This window comes from Pseudophryne corroboree, chromosome 5 (genome assembly GCF_028390025.1).
Source record: "Pseudophryne corroboree isolate aPseCor3 chromosome 5, aPseCor3.hap2, whole genome shotgun sequence".
In the NCBI taxonomy this organism is placed as follows: Eukaryota; Metazoa; Chordata; class Amphibia; order Anura; family Myobatrachidae; genus Pseudophryne; species Pseudophryne corroboree.
In genome coordinates, this window is record NC_086448.1 from 439,143,295 (window position 1) to 439,168,292 (window position 24,998).

Sequence of the window (24,998 nt, forward strand, 5' to 3'; positions counted from 1 at the left end):
GATGCCTTTTGGGCTCTGTAATGCCCCGGCAGTCTTCCAGGACTTCATGAACGATGTGCTCAGGGAATATTTGGATAGATTCTTAGTTGTATACTTAGATGACATCCTAATCTTCTCCCATTCCCTGGAGGAACATCGGAAGCATGTACGCTTAGTCCTCCAGAAACTCAGAGACCACCGGCTTGGGGCGAAGCTGGAGAAGTGCGAATTTGAAGTTCAGCAAATCGCATTTCTAGGATATATTATCTCCCCAGAAGGTTTCCAAATGGAGGGTTCCAAGGTACAGGCAGTCCTGGATTGGGTGCAGCCCACTAGTTTGAAGGCGCTTCAGCATTTTCTGGGCTTTGCAAATTTTTATAGATGATTTATCGCTGGATTTTCGTCTATAGTGGCGCCCTTGGTGGCACTCACTAAGAAAGGGGCGGATGTTGCTCACTGGTCTTGTGAGGCCAAAGCGGCTTTTGCCCGTCTCAAAAGGGCATTTGTCTCGGCCAAGGTGCTGCGACACCCAGATCCAGAGCGTCCTTTTGTGGTGGAGGTGGATGCCTCTGAGATGGGTATTGGGGCAGTGCTCTCTCAGATGGGGGTGTCTGATAATCGCCTTCATCCCTGTGCTTACTTTTCCCGTAAATTTTCGCCTGCCGAGATGAATTATGACGTGGGTAACCGGGAATTGTTGGCTATTAAGGATGCACTCGAGGAGACACTGGCTTGAGGGGGCTAAGTTTGTGGTCTCAATTCTCACCGACCATAAGAATTTGGCATATTTAGAGTCAGCGAAGCGCCTCAATGCCAGGCAGGCACAATGGGCTTTGTTTTTTGCTCGCTTTAATTTTTTGATAACATATCGCCCTGGGTCAAAAAACATCAAGGCTGATGCGCTCTCGCGGAGTTTTGCTCCAATCCAGGAGACCACCGAGGAGCCATTGCCCATTGTGTCCCCATCATGTATTAAAGTGGGCATTACCCAGGACCTCTTGTCATTAGTCCTTAGAGCACAGGAGCAGGCTCCTCCAGACCTTCCGGTAGGTCTTTTGTTTGTGCCTCCTAGGTTAAGACAGCGAGTGTTCCTGGAATTCCATGCCAAGAAGATGGCAGGTCACCCGGGTATTGCCAGAACTCGGGAGTTGCTATCTAGGGCGGTGTGGTGGCCCTCGGTGGCTAGGGATGTGGATCAGTGGGTTCGGGCATGTGACATCTGTGCCCGAAATAAGACTCCTAGAGGGGTTCCTGTTGGCCCATTACATCCACTCTCTATTCCATCTAAGCCATGGACCCACATTTCAATGGATTTTGTGGTGGACTTGCCCAAATCCTCGGGGATGACAGCCATCTGGGTTGTCGTTGACAGGTTTTCGAAGATGGCGCACTTCGTTCCATTGGTTGGGCTGCCATCGGCCAGACGCCTGTCTGAATTATTTATGCTGCATGTTGTGCGCCTCCACGGGTTGCCACTTGATGTGGTCTCTGACCGCGGATCCCAGTTTGTGGCCAAATTCTGGAGGGCATTTTGTTCCGATCTCCAGATTTCTGTCAGCTTGTCGTCAGGCTACCATCCACAGTCTAATGGGCAGACTGAAAGGGTGAACCAGTCCTTGGAGCAGTTCCTCAGGTGTTATGTCTCCAAGTGTCAGACTGACTGGGTTGCTCATCTGTCCATGGCGGAGTTTGCCTATAACAACGCGGCTCACTCTGCTACAGGGATCTCTCCCTTCCTTTGTGTGTATGGGCATCATCCTAAGGCCAATTCTTTTGACCCCCAGGACTCCACGCCTGGTGGTTCCTCTGTGGTTTCGGTCCTTAGAGGTATTTGGAGGAAAGTGAAGAAAGCCCTTGTGTCTGTGTCATTAGTGACCAAAAGGGTTTTTGATAAGCGGAAAAGACCCTGCAGCTTCAAATTAGGAGACTTCGTCTGGTTGTCTACCAAGAATTTGAAGTTGAGACAGCCATCTCATAAGTTAGGCCCCCGGTTCATCGGTCCTTATAAGATCACTAGGGTTATCAATCCGGTGGCATTTCAGTTAGATCTACCCCGTTCTTTGGGTATCAATAAAACATTTCATTGTTCCCTTTTAAAACGGGCGATTAGTAATCCTTCTTCCAGTGGAAGACCTTCCCCTCTTCTGATACGTGGCCAGAGGGAGTTTGCTGTTGAAAGGATTCTTGACTCCAAGATGGTTCGGGGTCGGCTGTCATTTTTGGTGCACTGGAAGGGGTATGGCCCGGAGGAGCGGTCGTGGGTGCGCAGTTGTGATCTTCATGCCCCCAGACTGTTACGCTCTTTCTTCTCGCAGTTCCCCGATAAACCCGGTGGTAGGGGTTCTTTGACCCCTCGTCAGAGGGGGGGTACTGTTAGGGTCTCCTGCTCTGTGCTGCCACGTCGTCATGGCAACCGGGAGACAAGTGCTAGCGGAGTAACCTGAGCGTAGCTGATACTCCGGTTCGGGTCTTTTGCTGTGCAGTGGTTACAGGCTCTGTGCACGGCAGGGGATATGGTGCTGGTTTTTGTTCTCACAGTCTGTGAGGTCTGAGTGGGGCGTGGACAGCACCTGCTATATAAACCCTCTTCTCAGGTTAGGCAGATGCTGCTGAATCTTTGTTGGTTAGTCAGTTCCTGAAAGCTAGCTAGTACTGTGTAAACTTTGTATTTGTTTGTTGCTTACTGCAAAAAGGGCTTGGGATTTGGTATTACACTCTGCCAATCCAGACCTAGCAGTAAGACTGGAGTCAGTCGTTTAACCTGCTGGGGTTCTTTTGCTACTCTGTGAACCTAGCAAGTTTGCGGCTGTATTCTCAGACTTGCCTGCCAAAATCCTTTCTCACTGTGCAAGGTGTTCAGGTGTCAGTTTAGTGGCAGTAAGCTGAACCAGTGCACTGCAAGTGAGGACTAGGATTGTGGAGACTCTCCTTGTGTCTATTATTCCATCTCTGACCAAGGAGTTTACTGCCACACCCGTTTGTAACCCTTTAGGGTTTTGCTGTTGCCCTTAGCAACAGCATTTCGGGTTCTCTACGTATTAAATCACAACATCTCGCTTCTTTCCATCTGAGCATTCCTAATACTAGCGAGACACCCAGTTTCTTAGCCTTTGGGCTTCTCTGTTCACCTTGTGTTTATTTTGTTACCCTATCACCTTCTATGTATGTAATGTCATATTCCCCAGTCTGTCTGTGAGTTCATTTGTTTTGCATCCCTCTCCGTTCAGACACCAGTACATTCCTGCTGGCACTGGTGTGCATAACAACACCACACAGAATGAGCTGAACTTCACATTACACCACACAGTATGAGCCGAAATTCACATTACTCCACACAGTATGAGCTGAAATTCACATTACCCCACACAGTATGAGCCGAAATTCATGCTACCCTGACAGTATGAGCCAAATTCACATAACGCCACACAGTATGAGCCGATATTCACGCTACCCTCACAGTATGAGCCAAATTCACATAATACCACACAGTATGAGCCAAATTCACATTACACCACACAGTATGAGCCAAATTCATATAACGCCACACAGTATGAGCCGAAATTCACATTAGCCCACACAGTATGGGCCAAAATTCACATTACACCACACAGAATGAGCTGAACTTCACATTACACCACACAGTATGAGCCTAAATTCACATTACTCCACACAGTATGAGCCGAAATTCACATTACCCCACACAGTATGAGCCGGAATTCATGCTACCCTGACAGTATGAGCCAAATTCACATAACGCCACACAGTATGAGCCGAAATTCACGCTACCCTCACAGTATGAGCCAAATTCACATAATGCCACACAGTATGAGCCAAATTCACATAACTCCACACAGTATGAACTGAAATTCACATTACCCCACAAAGTATGAGCCAAAATTCACATTACCCCACACAGTATGAGCTGAAATTCACATAACGCCACACAGTATGAGCCGAAATTCACATTACCCCACACAGTATGAACCAAAATTCACATTACGTTACACATTATGAGCCAAATTCACGTAACGCCACACAGTATGAACCGAAATTCACATTACCCCACACAGTATGAGCCGAAATTTACATTACTCCACACAGTATGAGCCGAAATTCACATTACCCCACACGGTATGAGCCGAAATTCACATTACCCCACACAGTATGAGCCGAAATTCACATTACACCACACAGTATGAGCCGAAATTCACATAACACCACACAGTATGAGCCAAAATTCACATTATACCACACAGTATGAGCCAAATTCACATTACGCCACACAGTATGAGCCAAATTCACATAACGCCACACAGTATGAGCCCGAAATTCACATAACGCCACACAGTATGAGCCGAATTTCACGCTACCCTCACAGTTTGAGCCGAATTCACATTACACCAAACAGTTTTCCCCCAGCAGTGCCAGATACATATAATGACCCCAGCTCAGGAAACTACGCACTGTTTGAATCAGCTATTATGTATATGTAACCGTTCTGCTTTTTTATTTTATTTTCTGTGTGAACCCAGAAATCTAATTTTTTTGGGGTGGGTAACTTCAACTCATGGATGTTAGTCCCCCTGACCTGGCCTGGCCCCCCTCTTTCCCCTGCAGCAGGAGCAGGCTCAGCTGCAGGCTGCAACGCCTAGGACATGTCTCACCACCCCGCATATACATAGGTCCCATTGCAACTTACTGTGTCAGCAGCGGCGCTGAGGATTGAGAGCTCTGAGGGGAGAAGAGAGAGAGTGTGGGCCAGCGGAGAGGGAGGGCGCACGGTGTGACAGCACGTCACATCGTGAGGCAAAGCCAGGAGTATGTTTAAGTCCCCCTGTATGTAAGTCCTCTTGTGCGGCCGCCGGCCAGTAAATTATACACACTACATGACAGCCATCCTGACTGGGCGGTGGGAGCAGTGGGGTAGCGGTAGGGGAGACACAGTCAGTGACTGTAATTAGCTGCAGGGCCGCGGCGATCATCACTGGTGTGTGGGGAGTGCCGGACATTATGGGGTGCCTGTGCGTACCAGGCACCCCCCGTATACATGCCTATGAGCTACACTCTGATATTGAATCCATTTCGGGGATCCTGATTAATAAATCAAAGACAGAGGCATTAGCCTTACACACTAAAGCTGCACAAAACTGGAATGGCTCATTCCCTTTTCGTTGGGTTGGTCCTAGACTTACATACTTGGGACTTAAGATAACTGCTGATCCATTTGATAAACATGCAGCTAACTTTCCGGACATCATAAACTGTACTTTAGCGGTTTTCCAAGTGTGGAAACACTTGCCTCTTCCCTACTTGGGTAGGTGCCAGTTAATTAAATGGTCTCTTTTCCAAGATTATTGTTTCCAATTCAGATGCTGCCACTATAGTTGACAGAAACAGATTTAAAATCTTTAGCTAAAACCTTTAGTAGATTTATCTGGTCACACAAAAAACCTAGACTATCCCTATTTAAACTGTCAACTGCTGACATTCGGTGGTGTTAATCTTCCCTGTATTAGGAGATACGTTTTGGCTGCAAATTTCTGCTATACAGTGGATTGGCTCTGGAAATCTGATGACTTCGCTAACACTGGCTTGGAATAAGCCCTCTGTCCTGAAATCCCGCTCCCCAGTCTCCTACATATGGGCCTTAACTCTTTTCCGCCGTCCATAGTGACTAATTCATTGTTGACTACCACCTTTACTGCATGAAGACTATCATGCTCTAGGGAGGGACCTTAGACCTCCCGTCTCCGACAGTTAAAACTATCCTCAGGGTCATTCCACATCAGTTCAACCAGGTGGGTCGACCACCCATCTCAGAATTTTACACATTTTATTTACTTAAGAGATGAGAAGTGTTTTGTTCCATTTATTCACATCCTCTGTGTAACGTAGGTGCCTTCTATCAAAGGAAGTACCGAAAGGCAGTTTACACTGTCCTTTGACACTTTAAGTAAAATTACAGACTATTACAACAGGTTCCAAACGAGGGGAAAGTAATGTGATTGTTGACTCAACTTCAGTTATGGTTCCGTTTTTAAATTTCAAGGTTTCTTGTGTAAAGTGTGTATACGGTACAACAGTAATCGTACGTCAACTTCATTATTTTTTTTTCTCCACTATGAAACAGAGTACCATGCTGATTTTTTTGTGTGGTAGGAATGTATACCTTTATTAGGCACCTAAAAAAATTGGAATATATAATGCTGATTTTACCTAGCGTTTTTAATTCTATGCCAAAAGCTTGCGTTTTTGTTGTAACTCATAAGGCAAACGTAAGGCAGATAAAATAATTTGGTTTGGATGTTTGGATTCAGGAGGAACACTTACCTTAGAGGTACACATTTTGTGGCGATTCTTTAATAAACACCCATGATACTTTAAATAAACTGGAATAAATAATTTGCGATTAGTAAATAGTTTATTATATTGAAAAGTCAGTATTTCGGTAACTAACAGTCAGATATTTGGCAGATATAGTTTTTTTTACATCCTTTTTTATAAAAAAAAAACCTGTAAAAATCTGAGATGGGTGGTGGACATTTTATTTTTTTTGGGTGATCTGATGTGAAATGACCCCTCACTGCCTTTATCCGCCTCAATAAATGCCTCATTTCGGCTGCCACAATGAACTACCAGCTATTGCACCGCTCTTACATTACTCCAAAATTATGATGTCATATGGGAATATCATCAAACTCTGATTGCTTCAAATGCCATATGCTGGAAGCATACCTCTTCCACTGTATGTGGAGTTGTGCAGAGGTTCATAAGTTTTGGGATAAGCTTTGTATACCTTTCACCATATCTCCTGAATGGGCCCTTTGGGATATTTACTCATCACCACGACAATCCAAACTGCCTTTAGGACAGCGTCTACTGTTAGATAAAATAGCTGCTGCGGGCAAAATAACTGTGTTGTCTCAAAGTATACCAACAGTCATTCTCTCTTTGCTTTGCTAATGCCTCAACTCTCCTATCTATTTCACATGGACTGGTTGGAGATGGTGATTAATAAGGAGAGGAGAGTGGGGACATTTTTTGAGATCTGGCTGCCATATGTGCATACCCTTTCTGCCCCTGTGAAAGAGTCCCTTAGGAAAGTGGTAGCACTTACCACATGGCATAGTCTTGAACTACTCTCCTTGGGTTGTCCTCCATTCTGAAGGTGTAGGTACTTCTTTCATATATGCCATTATATCCAGGGCCGGATTAAGCCCTTGGGGGGCCCAGGGCACCCAAGACAGGGGGCCCCCCACCAGCAACCACCATCCGCAGGGGCAAAAGCAGGATTCGGAAGGGGGTTTCCTTTGATGCACGCACGTGTGTGTGTGTGTGTGTGTGTGTGTGTGTGTGTGTGTGTGTGTATATATATATATATATATATATATAGATAGATAGATAGATAGATAGATAGATAGATAGATAGATAGATAGATACAGTGGTCGAGGTGGAAATTTTGAAGTGAAGGTATGCAAAAGTCAAGGACACAATTATGCACGCGCAGGGGGTGCGGTCACACAAAAAAAGGGGGGGGGTAACACAAAAGGGGGCGTGACCAGTGTAGTAGAACCCCTTAAACTATCTAGTACTGGTGCCCCTTTCACCTTAATAGCACACGGTACGAGCTGAAATTCACATTATAGCACACGGTATGAGCCGAAATTCACATTATAGCACACTGAATGAGCCGAAATTCACATTGTAGCACACTGAATGAGCCGAAATCCACATTCTAGCACACTGAATGAACCAAAATTCACATTGTAGCACACTGAATGAGCCGAAATCCACATTCTAGCACACTGAATGAACCAAAATTCACATTGTAGCACACTGAATGAGACGAAATTCACAGTGTAGCACACTGACTGAGCCGAAACTCACATTGTAGCACACTGAATGAGCCGAAATTCACATTGTAGCACACTGAATGAGCCGAAACTCACATTGTAGCACACTGAATGAGCCGAAATTCACCCTGTAGCACACTGAATGAGCCGAAACTCACATTATAGTACACTGAATGAGCCGAAATTCACATTGTAGCACACTGACTGAGCTGAAATTCACAATGTAGCACACTGAATGAGCCGAAATTCACATTGTAGCACACTGAATGAGCCGAAATTCACAGTGTAGCACACTGACTGAGCCGAAACTCACATTGTAGCACACTGAATGAGCCGAAATTCACATTGTAGCACACTGAATGAGCCGAAACTCACATTGTAGCACACTTAATGAGCCGAAATTCACATTGTAGCACACTGAATGAGCCGAAACTCACATTATAGTACACTGAATGAGCCGAAATTCACATTGTAGCACACTGACTGAGCTGAAATTCACAATGTAGCACACTGAATGAGCCGAAATTCACATTGTAGCACACTGAATGAGCCGAAATTCACATTGAAGCACACTGAATGAGCCGAAACTCACATTGTAGCACACTGAATGAGCCGAAATTCACATTGTAGCACACTGAATGAGCCGAAACTCACATTGTAGCACACTGAATGAGCCGAAATTCACATTGTAGCACACTGAATGAGCCGAAATTCACATTGTAGCACACTGAATGAGCTGAAATTGTGACAGCAGGGAAAGAGAGTGACGACAGGGAGAGAGAGTAACGACAGGGAGAGAGAGTGACGACAGTGACAGCAGGGAGAGAGAGAGAGTGACGACAGTGACAGCAGGGAGAGAGAGAGTGACGACAGTGACAGCTGGGAGAGAGAGAGTGACAGTAGGGACAGGGAAGGTAACGACAGGGAGAGAGGTGACAGCAGGGGAACATTACCACATTTGTTGCGGGTGAGCGGCGGGTGGCTGGCGGTGGTGAACGGTGGGAGGCTGGCTGCCGTGAGTGGCTGGCGGTGGGCGGCTGTGAGCTAGTACAGCGCTGTACACAGCCGCTGGCTGCCGCGCATGGACGTGGAGCAACATGTGCAGCAGGATGGCCACTTCCTTCGCCTCCTGCTGCACTTTCATTTCCTCATTTTGTATACCGCCCCACTTCGACCATTATATATATATATATATATATAGATCCCAAATAGGTCTGGCACTCTCCCGGCTGGCTTGAAGATACCCCGGTGCCCTCAGTAAAAGTTATGCAGAAGTCCAAAAGACACAGCGGCACTCGAGGATTTTCGTGAAGTAAATGAGGTTATATTTCAAAGAAGTTACAGATAGCCAACGTTTCGGGGCTTACATGCCCCTTTGACAAAGGGGCATGTAAGCCCCGAAACGTTGGCTATCTGTAACTTCTTTGAAATATAACCTCATTTACTTCACGAAAATCCTCGAGTGCCGCTGTGTCTTTTGGACTTCTATATATATATATATATATACTCCAAAAGTATGTCACTCAGTGGGCTTCTTAATCACATATCACAAACGCCAGCTAGTTCAGCAACGTTTTGGGTTTTATTTACCCTTTGTCAAACAGCACATATACGACAAAAGGGTAAATAAAACCCGAAACGTTGCTGAACTAGCTGGCGTTTGTGATATGTGATTAAGAAGCCCGCTGAGTGCCATACTATTGGAGGTTATGTGAAGGCAGTGTAAAGAGAACCACGGCAGCTGATTAAGGAGAGGGAGTGGCGGCCAATCGATTTTGTAAATTTATATATATATATATATATATATGTGACTCTGTTCCAATCAGCGGCACTCGGAGACTTGTAGAATATCATAAAACGTGCTTTAATAAGTCATGGTGACAATCACCATGATTTATTAAAGCACGTTTTATGATATTCTACAAGTCTCCGAGTGCCGCTGATTGGAACAGAGTCGCCTATGAAAATGGATCTCCAGAGGGCACCGGAGCATGTAATCACCAGCTAGGTGAGTGCCGATCCGTCAGCAGCATCTATATATATATATATATATATATATATATATATATATATACACACACACACGTTACATACAACTCATACCCCCACATACACACAAATACATAACATACACATAAAACACATACACACATAGAAAATATACACATATACATACTGTATACACTAATAGAACATATATACACATACATACAGTATACATATATAGAGCACAAACTGTGCACACACTTACATGGAAGCCTGCCCTGAGTAAAGGGGTGAGGACTGAGGATGCCACAGCCAGGAGATATTGCTGGGTGCCAGGGACACAGTTCACCATTAGGCCCCGCCCCCACGGCAAAAATGCCGCGATTCGCGGGTCGCCGGGGAGGGGGCGGAGCCAATATGACGTGAATCTATAACAATGATCTCATATTAGCTCCTCCCCCTCTGCTCCGACCCCCAAATCGCGGTATACAGCTACAAGGGGGCGGAGCTCCGAAAGCCTGCCGTAGCGCCGGACAGCGGGCATTGAAAACAAAAAAACATTTGGGCCACCCCCCTATTCTCTCTCTCTTCCCCCCCCCCCCCACCCCACCCCACCCCCCCACCCCCCCACCCCAGCTCCACGCTGCAGCAGGGAGGAGAAGACTCCCGGCTGCTGGGGAGGGAGGATTCCGAGCTGCCAGCAGGTGTGTGATGTCCCGCTCGCCGCTGTTTCATGTGGCTCCCTCCCCACGGGTCAGCGGCTGATACAGGGCAGAGGGAACAGCAGCACCAGAGCGGTGCAGAGCAGCTTCGGCTGGGGGGCCCCTTATGCCAGGGGGGCCCAGGGGTACTGACCCCCTTGGCACCCCCCTTAATCCGGCTCTGATTATATCCCTTTGTATATGGGTGATGTGTGTGCTCTACTCCCACCAACCACACCTTACTGCAACTGTACTTACTTTCTTTATATTTTGGTTAATGTAATCCTGTTATATGTACATATTGAGTTTTCTCATGTATGTACTGCAAATTCTTATGCTGTGCAGTTTACCAATAAAATAGCTTGGATAAAAACATCTAAAAGAAGGGATGTACTAAAAGGATGATCACAGAAAGGGATGATCGGGATGATTGCCTGTAGTTCCTATTCACACCTCTAGATGTCACTATATTTTTTTACCTCAACTGAGAATTTACAAACTACAGCAAGCACATAAAGCTTTTAAATGATATACTCATAGTTAAAAAAAAAATAGTTACAGCATTTATATTGTTTCTGCATCGGTTTATATCAACAAAGCCATATAATTAAATAAGGAAACCAGCATCCTAATATCAATATTGAGTCCTGGCACCCTCTACCATTTTCATACCTGGGACTGTTTTCTATGCGTTTCCAGTGGGATTATGGCTATATCTTTTTTATTTATGTGGGATGATCACGTTTTTAGCGCAAATATACATACCTGGGACTGTTTTCTATGCGTTTCCAGTGGGATTATGGCTATATCTTTTTTATTTATGTGGGATGATCACGTTTTTAGCGCAAATATACATACCTGGGACTGTTTTCAATGCATTTCCAGTGGGATAATGGCTATATCTTTTTGATTTATGTGGGATGATCACGTTTTTAGCGCAGATATACTTACCTGTCACTGTTTTCTATGCGTTTCCAGTGGGATTATGGCTTAATCTTTTTTATTTACGTGGGATGATCACGTTTTTAGCGCAGATATACATACCTGGGACTGTTTTCTATGCGTTTCCAGTGGGATGATGGCTATATCTTTTTTATTTATGTGGGATGATCACGTTTTTAGCGCAGATATACTAACCTGTCACTGTTTTCTATGCGTTTCCAGTGGGATTATGCCTTAATCTTTTTTATTTACGTGGGATGATCACGTTTTTAGCGCAGATATACATACCTGGGACTGTTTTCTATGCGTTTCCAGTGGGATGATGGCTATATCTTTTTTATTTACGTGGGATGATCACATTTTTAGCGCAAAAATACATACCTGGGACTGTTTTCTATGCGTTTCCAGTGGGATAATGGCTATATCTTTTTGATTTATGTGGGATGATCACGTTTTTAGCGCAGATATACTTACCTGTCACTGTTTTCTATGCGTTTCCAGTGGGATTATGGCTTAATCTTTTTTATTTACGTGGGATGATCACGTTTTTAGTGCAGATATACATACCTGGGACTGTTTTCTATGCGTTTACAGTGGGATGATGGCTACATCTTTTTTATTTATGTGGGATGATCACGTTTTTAGCGCAGATATACTTACCTGTCACTGTTTTCTATGCGTTTCCAGTGGGATTATGGCTTAATCTTGTTTATTTACGTGGGATGATCACGTTTTAAGCGCAGATATACATACCTGGGACTGTTTTCTATGCGTTTCCAGTGGGATGATGGCTATATCTTTTTTAATTTACGTGGGATGATCACGTTTTTAGCGCAAATATACATACCTGGGACTGTTTTCTATGCGTTTCCAGTGGGATGATGGCTATATCTTTTTTATTTATGTGGGATGATCACGTTTTTAGCGCAAATATACATACCTGGGACTGTTTTCTATGCGTTTCCAGTGGGATTATGGCTATATCTTTTTGATTTATGTGGGATGATCACGTTTTTAACGCAGATATACTTACCTGTCACTGTTTTCTATGTGTTTCCAGTGGGATTATGCCTTAATCTTTTTTATTTACGTTTGATGATCACGTTTTTAGCGCAAATATACATACCTGGGACTGTTTTCTATGCGTTTCCAGTAGGATAATGGCTATATCTTTTTTATTTATGTGGGATGATCACGTTTTTAGCGCAAATATACATACCTGGGACTGTTTTCTATGCGTTTCCAGTGGGAAGATGGCTATATCTTTTTGATTTACGTGGGATGATCACGTTTTTAGCGCAGATATACTTACCTGTCACTGTTTTCTATGCGTTTCCAGTGGGATTATGTCTTAATCTTTTTGATTTATGTGGGATGATCACGTTTTTAGCACAGATATACATACCTGGGACTGTTTTCTATGCGTTTCCAGTGGGATTATGGCTTAATCTTTTTTATTTACGTGGGATGATCACGTTTTTAGCGCAGATATACTTACCTGGGACTGTTTTCTATGTGTTTCCAGTGGGATGATGGCTATATCTTTTTGATTTACGTGGGATGATCACGTTTTTAGCGCAAATATACATACCTGGGACAGTTTTCTATGCGTTTCCAGTGGGATGATGGCTATATCTTTTTTATTTACGTGGGATGATCTCGTTTTTAGCGCAGATATACTTACCTGGGACTGTTTTCTATGCGTTTCCAGTGGGAAGATGGCTATATCTTTTTTATTTACGTGGGATGATCACGTTTTTAGCGCAAATATACATACCTGGGACTGTTTTCTATGCGTTTCCAGTGGGATTATGGCTTAATCTTTTTTATTTACGTGGGATGATCACGTTTTTAGCGCAGATATACTTACCTGGGACTGTTTTCTATGTGTTTCCAGTGGGATGATGGCTATATCTTTTTGATTTACGTGGGATGATCACGTTTTTAGCGCAAATATACATACCTGGGACAGTTTTCTATGCGTTTCCAGTGGGATGATGGCTATATCTTTTTTATTTACGTGGGATGATCACGTTTCTAGCGCAGATATACTTATCTGGGACTGTTTTCTATGCGTTTCCAGTGGGAAGATGGCTATATCTTTTTTATTTACGTGGGATGATCACGTTTTTAGCGCAAATATACATACCTGGGACTGTTTTCTATGCGTTTCCAGTGGGATTATGGCTATATCTTTTTTATTTACGTGGGATGATCACGTTTTTAGCGCAAATATACATACCTGGGACTGTTTTCTATGCGTTTCCAGTGGGATTATGGCTATATCTTTTTGATTTATGTGGGATGATCACGTTTTTAGCGCAAATATACATACCTGGGACTGTTTTCTATGCGTTTCCAGTAGGATAGTGGCTATATCTTTTTGATTTATGTGGGATGATCACGTTTTTAGCGCAGATATACTTACCTGTCACTGTTTTCTATGCGTTTCCAGTGGGATTATGGTTTAATCTTTTTTATTTATGTGGGATGATCACGTTTTTAGCGCAAATATACATACCTGGGACTGTTTTCTATGCGTTTCCAGTAGGATAATGGCTATATCTTTTTGATTTATGTGGGATGATCACGTTTTTAGCGCAAATATACATACCTGGGACTGTTTTCTATGCGTTTCCAGTGGGATTATGGCTATATCTTTTTGATTTATGTGGGATGATCACGTTTTTAGCGCAGATATACTTACCTGTCACTGTTTTCTATGCGTTTCCAGTGGGATTATGGCTTAATCTTTTTTATTTACGTGGGATGATCACGTTTTTAGCGCAGATATACATACCTGGGACTGTTTTCTATGCGTTTCCAGTGGGATGATGGCTATATCTTTTTTATTTACGTGGGATGATCACATTTTTAGCGCAAAAATACATACCTGGGACTGTTTTCTATGCGTTTCCAGTGGGATAATGGCTATATCTTTTTGATTTATGTGGGATGATCACGTTTTTAGCGCAGATATACTTACCTGTCACTGTTTTCTATGCGTTTCCAGTGGGATTATGGCTTAATCTTTTTTATTTACGTGGGATGATCACGTTTTTAGTGCAGATATACATACCTGGGACTGTTTTCTATGCGTTTACAGTGGGATGATGGCTACATCTTTTTTATTTATGTGGGATGATCACGTTTTTAGCGCAGATATACTTACCTGTCACTGTTTTCTATGCGTTTCCAGTGGGATTATGGCTTAATCTTGTTTATTTACGTGGGATGATCACGTTTTAAGCGCAGATATACATACCTGGGACTGTTTTCTATGCGTTTCCAGTGGGATGATGGCTATATCTTTTTTAATTTACGTGGGATGATCACGTTTTTAGCGCAAATATACATACCTGGGACTGTTTTCTATGCGTTTCCAGTGGGATGATGGCTATATCTTTTTTATTTATGTGGGATGATCACGTTTTTAGCGCAAATATACATACCTGGGACTGTTTTCTATGCGTTTCCAGTGGGATTATGGCTATATCTTTTTGATTTATGTGGGATGATCACGTTTTTAACGCAGATATACTTACCTGTCACTGTTTTCTATGTGTTTCCAGTGGGATTATGCCTTAATCTTTTTTATTTACGTTTGATGATCACGTTTTTAGCGCAAATATACATACCTGGGACTGTTTTCTATGCGTTTCCAGTTGGATAATGGCTATATCTTTTTTATTTATGTGGGATGATCACGTTTTTAGCGCAAATATACATACCTGGGACTGTTTTCTATGCGTTTCCAGTGGGAAGATGGCTATATCTTTTTGATTTACGTGGGATGATCACGTTTTTAGCGCAGATATACTTACCTGTCACTGTTTTCTATGCGTTTCCAGTGGGATTATGTCTTAATCTTTTTGATTTATGTGGGATGATCACGTTTTTAGCACAGATATACATACCTGGGACTGTTTTCTATGCGTTTCCAGTGGGATTATGGCTTAATCTTTTTTATTTACGTGGGATGATCACGTTTTTAGCGCAGATATACTTACCTGGGACTGTTTTCTATGTGTTTCCAGTGGGATGATGGCTATATCTTTTTGATTTACGTGGGATGATCACGTTTTTAGCGCAAATATACATACCTGGGACAGTTTTCTATGCGTTTCCAGTGGGATGATGGCTATATCTTTTTTATTTACGTGGGATGATCTCGTTTTTAGCGCAGATATACTTACCTGGGACTGTTTTCTATGCGTTTCCAGTGGGAAGATGGCTATATCTTTTTTATTTACGTGGGATGATCACGTTTTTAGCGCAAATATACATACCTGGGACTGTTTTCTATGCGTTTCCAGTGGGATTATGGCTTAATCTTTTTTATTTACGTGGGATGATCACGTTTTTAGCGCAGATATACTTACCTGGGACTGTTTTCTATGTGTTTCCAGTGGGATGATGGCTATATCTTTTTGATTTACGTGGGATGATCACGTTTTTAGCGCAAATATACATACCTGGGACAGTTTTCTATGCGTTTCCAGTGGGATGATGGCTATATCTTTTTTATTTACGTGGGATGATCACGTTTCTAGCGCAGATATACTTATCTGGGACTGTTTTCTATGCGTTTCCAGTGGGAAGATGGCTATATCTTTTTTATTTACGTGGGATGATCACGTTTTTAGCGCAAATATACATACCTGGGACTGTTTTCTATGCGTTTCCAGTGGGATTATGGCTATATCTTTTTTATTTTACGTGGGATGATCACGTTTTTAGCGCAAATATACATACCTGGGACTGTTTTCTATGCGTTTCCAGTGGGATTATGGCTATATCTTTTTGATTTATGTGGGATGATCACGTTTTTAGCGCAAATATACATACCTGGGACTGTTTTCTATGCGTTTCCAGTAGGATAATGGCTATATCTTTTTGATTTATGTGGGATGATCACGTTTTTAGCGCAGATATACTTACCTGTCACTGTTTTCTATGCGTTTCCAGTGGGATTATGGTTTAATCTTTTTTATTTATGTGGGATGATCACGTTTTTAGCGCAAATATACATACCTGGGACTGTTTTCTATGCGTTTCCAGTAGGATAATGGCTATATCTTTTTGATTTATGTGGGATGATCACGTTTTTAGCGCAAATATACATACCTGGGACTATTTTCTATGCGTTTCCAGTGGGATTATGGCTATATCTTTTTGATTTATGTGGGATGATCACGTTTTTAGCGCAGATATACATACCTGGGACTGTTTTCTATGCGTTTCCAGTGGGAAGATGGCTATATCTTTTTTATTTACATGGGATGATCACGTTTTTAGCGCAAATATACATACCTGGGACTGTTTTCTATGCGTTTCCAGTAGGATAATGGCTATATCTTTTTGATTTACGTGGGATGATCACGTTTTTAGCGCAAATATACATACCTGGGACTGTTTTCTATGCGTTTCCAGTAGGATAATGGCTATATCTTTTTGATTTACGTGGGATGATCACGTTTTTAGCGCAAATATACATACCTGGGACTGTTTTCTATGCGTTTCCAGTGGGATGATGGCTATATCTTTTTTATTTATGTGGGATGATCACGTTTTTAGCGCAAATATACATACCTGGGACTGTTTTCTATGCGTTTCCAGTGGGATTATGGCTATATCTTTTTGATTTATGTGGGATGATCAAGTTTTTAGCGCAAATATACATACCTGGGACTGTTTTCTATGCGTTTCCAGTGGGAAGATGGCTATATCTTTTTAATTTACGTGGGATGATCACGTTTTTAGCGCAGATATACTTACCTGTCACTGTTTTCTATGCGTTTCCAGTTGGATTATGGCTTAATCTTTTTGATTTATGTGGGATGATCACGTTTTTAGCACAGATATACATACCTGGGACTGTTTTCTATGCGTTTCCAGTGGGATTATGGCTTAATCTTTTTTTATTTACGTGGGATGATCACGTTTTTAGCGCAGATATACTTACCTGGGACTGTTTTCTATGTGTTTCCAGTGGGATGATGGCTATATCTTTTTGATTTACGTGGGATGATCACGTTTTAAGCGCAAATATACATACCTGGGACTGTTTTCTATGCGTTTCCAGTGGGAAGATGGCTATATCTTTTTAATTTACGTGGGATGATCACGTTTTTAGCGCAGATATACTTACCTGTCACTGTTTTCTATGCGTTTCCAGTTGGATTATGGCTTAATCTTTTTGATTTATGTGGGATGATCACGTTTTTAGCACAGATATACATACCTGGGACTGTTTTCTATGCGTTTCCAGTGGGATTATGGCTTAATCTTTTTTTATTTACGTGGGATGATCACGTTTTTAGCGCAGATATACTTACCTGGGACAGTTTTCTATGCGTTTCCGGTGGTAAAATGGCTATATCTTTTTTATTTACGTGGGATGATCACGTTTTTACCGCAGATATACTTACCTGGGACAGTTTTCTATGCGTTTCCAGTGGGAATATGGCTATATCTTTTTGATTTACGTGGGATGATCACGTTTTAAGCGCAGATATACTTACCTGGGACTGCTTGCTATGCGTTTCCGGTGGGAAGATGGTTATATCTTTTTAATTTACTTGGGATGATCACGTTATAAGCGCAGATATACTTACCTGGGACAGTTTTCTATGCGTTTCCAGAGGGATAATGGCTATATCTTTTTGATTTACGTGGGATGATCACGTTTTAGCGTAAAACGTGATCATCCCACGTAAATCAAAAGGATATAGCCATTATCCCACTGGAAACGCATAGAAAACAGTCCCAGGTAAGTATATCTGCACTTAAAACGTGATCATCCCGCGTACATAAAAAAGATATAGCCATCATTCCACTGAAAACGCATAGAAAACAGTCCCAGGTATGTATATTTGCGCTTAAAACGTGATCATCCCACGTAAATCAAAAAGATATAGCCATAATCCCACTGGAAACGCATAGAAAACTGTCCCAGGTATGTATATCTGCACTTATAATGTGATCATCCCACGTAAATAAAATATATATACCCATCATCCCTCTGGAAACGCATAGAAAACAGTCCCAGGTAAGTATATCTGCGCTAAAAACGTGATCATCCCACGTAAATAAAAAAGATATAGCCATCTTCCCACTGGAAACGCATCGAAAACTGTCCCAGGTATGTATATCTGCGCTAAAAACGTGATCATCCCACGTAAATCAAAAAGATATAGCCATCATCCAACTGGAAACGCATAGAAAACAGTCCCAGGTATATATATTTGCACTAAAAACGTGATCATCCCACATAAATCAAAAAGATATAGCCATCATCCCACTGGAAACGCATAGAAAACAGTCCCAGGTATGTATATTTGCTCTAAAAATGTGATCATCCTACATAAATCAAAAAGATATAGCCATTATCCTACTGGAAACGCATAGAAAACTGTCCCAGGTAAGTATATCTGCGCTAAAAACGTGATCATCCCACGTAAATAAAAAAGATATAGCCATCTTCCCACTGGAAACGCATAGAAAACAGTCCCAGGTATGTATATCTGCGCTAAAAACGTGATCATCCCACGTAAATCAAAAAGATATAGCCATAATCCCACTGGAAACGCATAGAAAACAGTCCCAGGTATGTATATCTGCGCTAAAAACTTGATCATCCCACGTAAATAAAAAAGATATAGCCATCATCCCACTGGAAACGCATAGAAAACAGTCCCAGGTAAGTATATCTGCGCTAAAAACGTGATCATCCCACATAAATAAAAAAGATATAACCATCTTCCCACTGGAAACGCATAGAAAACAGTCCCAGGTATGTATATTTGCTCTAAAAACGTGATCATCCCACGTAAATAAAAAAGATATAGCCATCATCCCACTGGAAACGCATAGAAAACAGTCCCAGGTATGTAAATTTGCGCTAAAAACGTGATCATCCCACATAAATAAAAAAGATATAGCCATCATCCCACTGGAAACACATAGAAAACTGTCCCAGGTATGTATATTTGCGCTAAAAACGCGATCATCCCACATAAATCAAAAAGATATACCCATCATCCCACTGGAAACGCATAGAAAACAGTCCCAGGTATGTATATTTGCGCTAAAAATGTGATCATCCCACATACATCAAAAAGATATAGCCATCATCCCACTGGAAACGCATACAAAACAGTCCCAGGTATGTATATCTGCGCTAAAAACGTGATCATCCCACGTAAATCAAAAAGATATAGCCATAATCCCACTGGAAACGCATAGAAAACAGTCCCAGGTATGTATATTTGCTCTAAAAACTTGATCATCCCACGTAAATCAAAAAGATATAGCCATCATCCCACTGGATACGCATAGAAAACAGTCCCAGGTATGTAAATTTGCGGTAAAAACGTGATCATCCCACATAAATAAAAAAGATATAGCCATCATCCCACTGGAAATGCATTGAAAACTGTCCCAGGTATGTAAATTTGCGCTAAAAACGTGATCATCCCACATAAATAAAAAAGATATAGCCATCATCCCACTGGAAACGCATAGAAAACTGTCCCAGGTAAGTATATCTAAGCTAAAAACGTGATCATCCCACGTAAATAAAAAAGATTAAGCCATAAACCCACTGGAAACGCATAGAAAACAGTCCCAGGTATGTATATTTGCGCTAAAAACGTGATCATCCCACATAAATAAAAAAGATATAGCCATCATCCCACTGGAAACGCATAGAAAACAGTCCCAGGTATGTATATTTGCTCTAAAAACGTGATCATCCCACGTAAATCAAAAAGATATAGCCATCATCCCACTGGAAACGCATAGAAAACAGTCCCAGGTATGTAAATTTGCGCTAAAAACGTGATCATCCCACATAAATAAAAAAGATATAGCCATCATCCCACTGGAAACGCATAGAAAACTGTCCCAGGTATGTATATCTGCGCTAAAAACGTGATCATCCCACATAAATAAAAAAGATATACCCATCATCCCTCTGGAAACGCATAGAAAACAGTCCCAGGTAAGTATATCTGCGCTAAAAACGTGATCATCCCACGTAAATAAAAAAGATATAGCCATCTTCCCACTGGAAACGCATCGAAAACTGTCCCAGGTATGTATATCTGCGCTAAAAACGTGATCATCCCACGTAAATCAAAAAGATATAGCCATCATCCAACTGGAAACGCATAGAAAACAGTCCCAGGTATATATATTTGCACTAAAAACGTGATCATCCCACATAAATCAAAAAGATATAGCCATCATCCCACTGGAAACGCATAGAAAACAGTCCCAGGTATGTATATTTGCGCTAAAAATGTGATCATCCTACATAAATCAAAAAGATATAGCCATTATCCTACTGGAAACGCATAGAAAACTGTCCCAGGTAAGTATATCTGCGCTAAAAACGTGATCATCCCACGTAAATAAAAAAGATATAGCCATCTTCCCACTGGAAACGCATAGAAAACAGTCCCAGGTATGTATATCTGCGCTAAAAACGTGATCATCCCACGTAAATCAAAAAGATATAGCCATAATCCCACTGGAAACGCATAGAAAACAGTCCCAGGTATGTATATCTGCGCTAAAAACTTGATCATCCCACGTAAATAAAAAAGATATAGCCATCATCCCACTGGAAACGCATAGAAAACAGTCCCAGGTAAGTATATCTGCGCTAAAAACGTGATCATCCCACATAAATAAAAAAGATATAACCATCTTCCCACTGGAAACGCATAGAAAACAGTCCCAGGTATGTATATTTGCTCTAAAAACGTGATCATCCCACGTAAATAAAAAAGATATAGCCATCATCCCACTGGAAACGCATAGAAAACAGTCCCAGGTATGTAAATTTGCGCTAAAAACGTGATCATCCCACATAAATAAAAAAGATATAGCCATCATCCCACTGGAAACACATAGAAAACTGTCCCAGGTATGTATATTTGCGCTAAAAACGTGATCATCCCACATAAATCAAAAAGATATACCCATCATCCCACTGGAAACGCATAGAAAACAGTCCCAGGTATGTATATTTGCGCTAAAAACGTGATAATCCCACGTAAATCAAAAAGAAATAGCCATCATCCCACTGGAAACGCATAGAAAACAGTCCCAGGTATGTATATTTGCGCTAAAAATGTGATCATCCCACATACATCAAAAAGATATAGCCATCATCCCACTGGAAACGCATACAAAACAGTCCCAGGTATGTATATCTGCGCTAAAAACGTGATCATCCCACGTAAATCAAAAAGATATAGCCATAATCCCACTGGAAACGCATAGAAAACAGTCCCAGGTATGTATATTTGCTCTAAAAACTTGATCATCCCACGTAAATCAAAAAGATATAGCCATCATCCCACTGGAAACGCATAGAAAACAGTCCCAGGTATGTAAATTTGCGGTAAAAACGTGATCATCCCACATAAATAAAAAAGATATAGCCATCATCCCACTGGAAATGCATTGAAAACTGTCCCAGGTATGTAAATTTGCGCTAAAAACGTGATCATCCCACATAAATAAAAAAGATATAGCCATCATCCCACTGGAAACGCATAGAAAACTGTCCCAGGTAAGTATATCTAAGCTAAAAACGTGATCATCCCACGTAAATAAAAAAGATTAAGCCATAATCCCACTGGAAACGCATAGAAAACAGTCCCAGGTATGCATATTTGCGCTAAAAACGTGATCATCCCACGTAAATCAAAAAGATATAGCCATAATCCCACTGGAAACGCATAGAAAACAGTCCCAGGTATGTATATTTGCGCTAAAAACGTGATCATCCCACATAAATAAAAAAGATATAGCCATCATCCCACTGGAAACGCATAGAAAACAGTCCCAGGTATGTATATTTGCTCTAAAAACGTGATCATCCCACGTAAATCAAAAAGATATAGCCATCATCCCACTGGAAACGCATAGAAAACAGTCCCAGGTATGTATATTTGCGCTAAAAACGTGATCATCCCACGTAAATCAAAAAGATATAGCCATCATCCCACTGGAAACGCATAGAAAACAGTCCCAGGTATGTATATTTGCTCTAAAAACGTGATCATCCCACGTAAATCAAAAAGATATAGCCATCATCCCACTGGGAACGCATAGAAAACTGTCCCAGGTAAGTATATCTGCGCTAAAAACGTGATCATCCCACGTAAATAAAAAAGATTAAGCCATAATCCCACTGGAAACGCATAGAAAACAGTGACAGGTATGTATATCTGCGCTAAAAACGTGATCATCCCACGTAAATCAAAAAGATATAGCCATCATCCCACTGGAAACGCATAGAAAACAGTCCCAGGTATGTATATTTGCGCTAAAAATGTGATCATCCCACATAAATCAAAAAGATATAGCCATCATCCCACTTGAAACGCATAGAAAACAGTCCCAGGTATGTATATCTGCGCTAAAAATGTGATCATCCCACGTAAATCAAAAAGATATAGCCATAATCCCACTGGAAACGCATAGAAAACAGTCCCAGGTATGTATATTTGCGCTAAAAACGTGATCATCCCACATAAATAAAAAAGATATAGCCATCATCCCACTGGAAACGCATAGAAAACAGTCCCAGGTATGTATATTTGCTCTAAAAACGTGATCATCCCACGTAAATCAAAAAGATATAGCCATCATCCCACTTAAACGCATAGAAAACAGTCCCAGGTATGTATATCTACGCTAAAAACGTGATCATCCCACGTAAATAAAAAAGATTAAGCCATAATCCCACTGGAAACGCATAGAAAACAGTCACAGGTATGTATATCTGCGCTAAAGACGTGATCATCCCACATAAATAAAAAAGATTAAGCCATAATCCCACTGGAAACGCATAGAAAACAGTCCCAGGTATGTATATTTGCGCTAAAAACGTGATCATCCCACATAAATCAAAAAGATATAGCCATCATCCCACTGGAAACGCATAGAAAACAGTCCCAGGTATGTATATCTGCGCTAAAAACGTGATCATCCCACGTAAATCAAAAAGATATAGCCATCATCCTACTGGAAACGCATAGAAAACAGTCCCAGGTATGTATATTTGCGCTAAAAATGTGATTATCGCACATAAATCAAAAAGATATAGCCATCATCCCACTGGAAACGCATAGAAAACAGTCCCAGGTATGTATATCTGCGCTAAAAACGTGATCATCCCACGTAAATCAAAAAGATATAGCCATAATCCCACTGGAAACGCATAGAAAACAGTCCCAGGTATGTATACTTGCGCTAAAAACTTGATCATCCCACGTAAATCAAAAAGATATAGCCATAATCCCACTGGAAACGCATAGAAAACAGTCCCAGGTATGTATATTTGCGCTAAAAACGTGATCATCCCACATAAATAAAAAAGATATAGCCATCATCCCACTGGAAACGCATAGAAAACAGTCCCAGGTATGTATATTTGCTCTAAAAACGTGATCATCCCACGTAAATCAAAAAGATATAGCCATCATCCCACTGGAAACGCATAGAAAACAATCCCAGGTATGTAAATTTGCGCTAAAAACGTGATCATCCCACATAAATAAAAAAGATATAGCCATCATCCCACTGGAAACGCATAGAAAACTGTCCCAGGTATGTATATCTGCGCTAAAAACGTGATCATCCCACATAAATAAAAAAGATATAACCATCATCCCACTGGAAACGCATACAAAACTGTCCCAGGTATGTATATCTGTGCTAAAAACGTGATCATCCCACATAAATAAAAAAGATATAGCCATCATCCCACTGGAAACGCATAGAAAACAGTCCCAGGTATGTATATCTGCGCTAAAAACGTGATCATCCCACATAAATAAAAAAGATATAGCCATCATCCCACTGGAAACGCATAGAAAACAGTCCCAGGTATGTATATTTGCGCTAAAAACGTGATCCCACATAAATAAAAAAGATATAGCCATCATCCCACTGGAAACGCATAGAAAACAGTCCCAGGTATGTATATCTGCGCTAAAAACGTGATCATCCCACCTAAATAAAAAAGATATAGCCATCATCCCACTGGAAACGCATAGAAAACAGTCCCAGGTATGTATATCTGCGCTAAAAACGTGATCATCCCACATAAATAAAAAAGATATAGCCATCATCCCACTGGAAACGCATAGAAAACAGTCCCAGGTATACGGAAATGTGATTATAACGCGGTCATCCAATGTAAATTTTAATCGATTTTTATACAGTTTATAAAACAGAAATTAGGTGTACTTTAACACCTTATGCAATGGTATGTGTACATATATTATACTATATAATAAATGTGGGATAATGTACTTTTTACTGCAAATTATAAATATATTATAAGTCACTTTTTGGGCCTGACTTTCATAAAATTTGATGTTATATGATGTTTTTTTTGTTTGTTAATCTTTAAATTAAGTAAAAAATTCTGACATCTAGTGTCTTGGAGGTGAACTGCATGTAATCATCCCAATCATCCCTTTCTGTGATCATCCTTTTAGTACATCCCCT

General features: G+C 41.4%; 1 protein-coding gene across 12 annotated transcripts in view; it reads left to right on the top strand.

Moving 5' to 3' along the window:
- The window catches only part of LOC134927833 (NFX1-type zinc finger-containing protein 1-like), a 585,162-nt gene that overhangs the window by 212,744 nt on the left and 347,420 nt on the right, over positions 1-24,998 (top strand). The window lies entirely within an intron of this gene.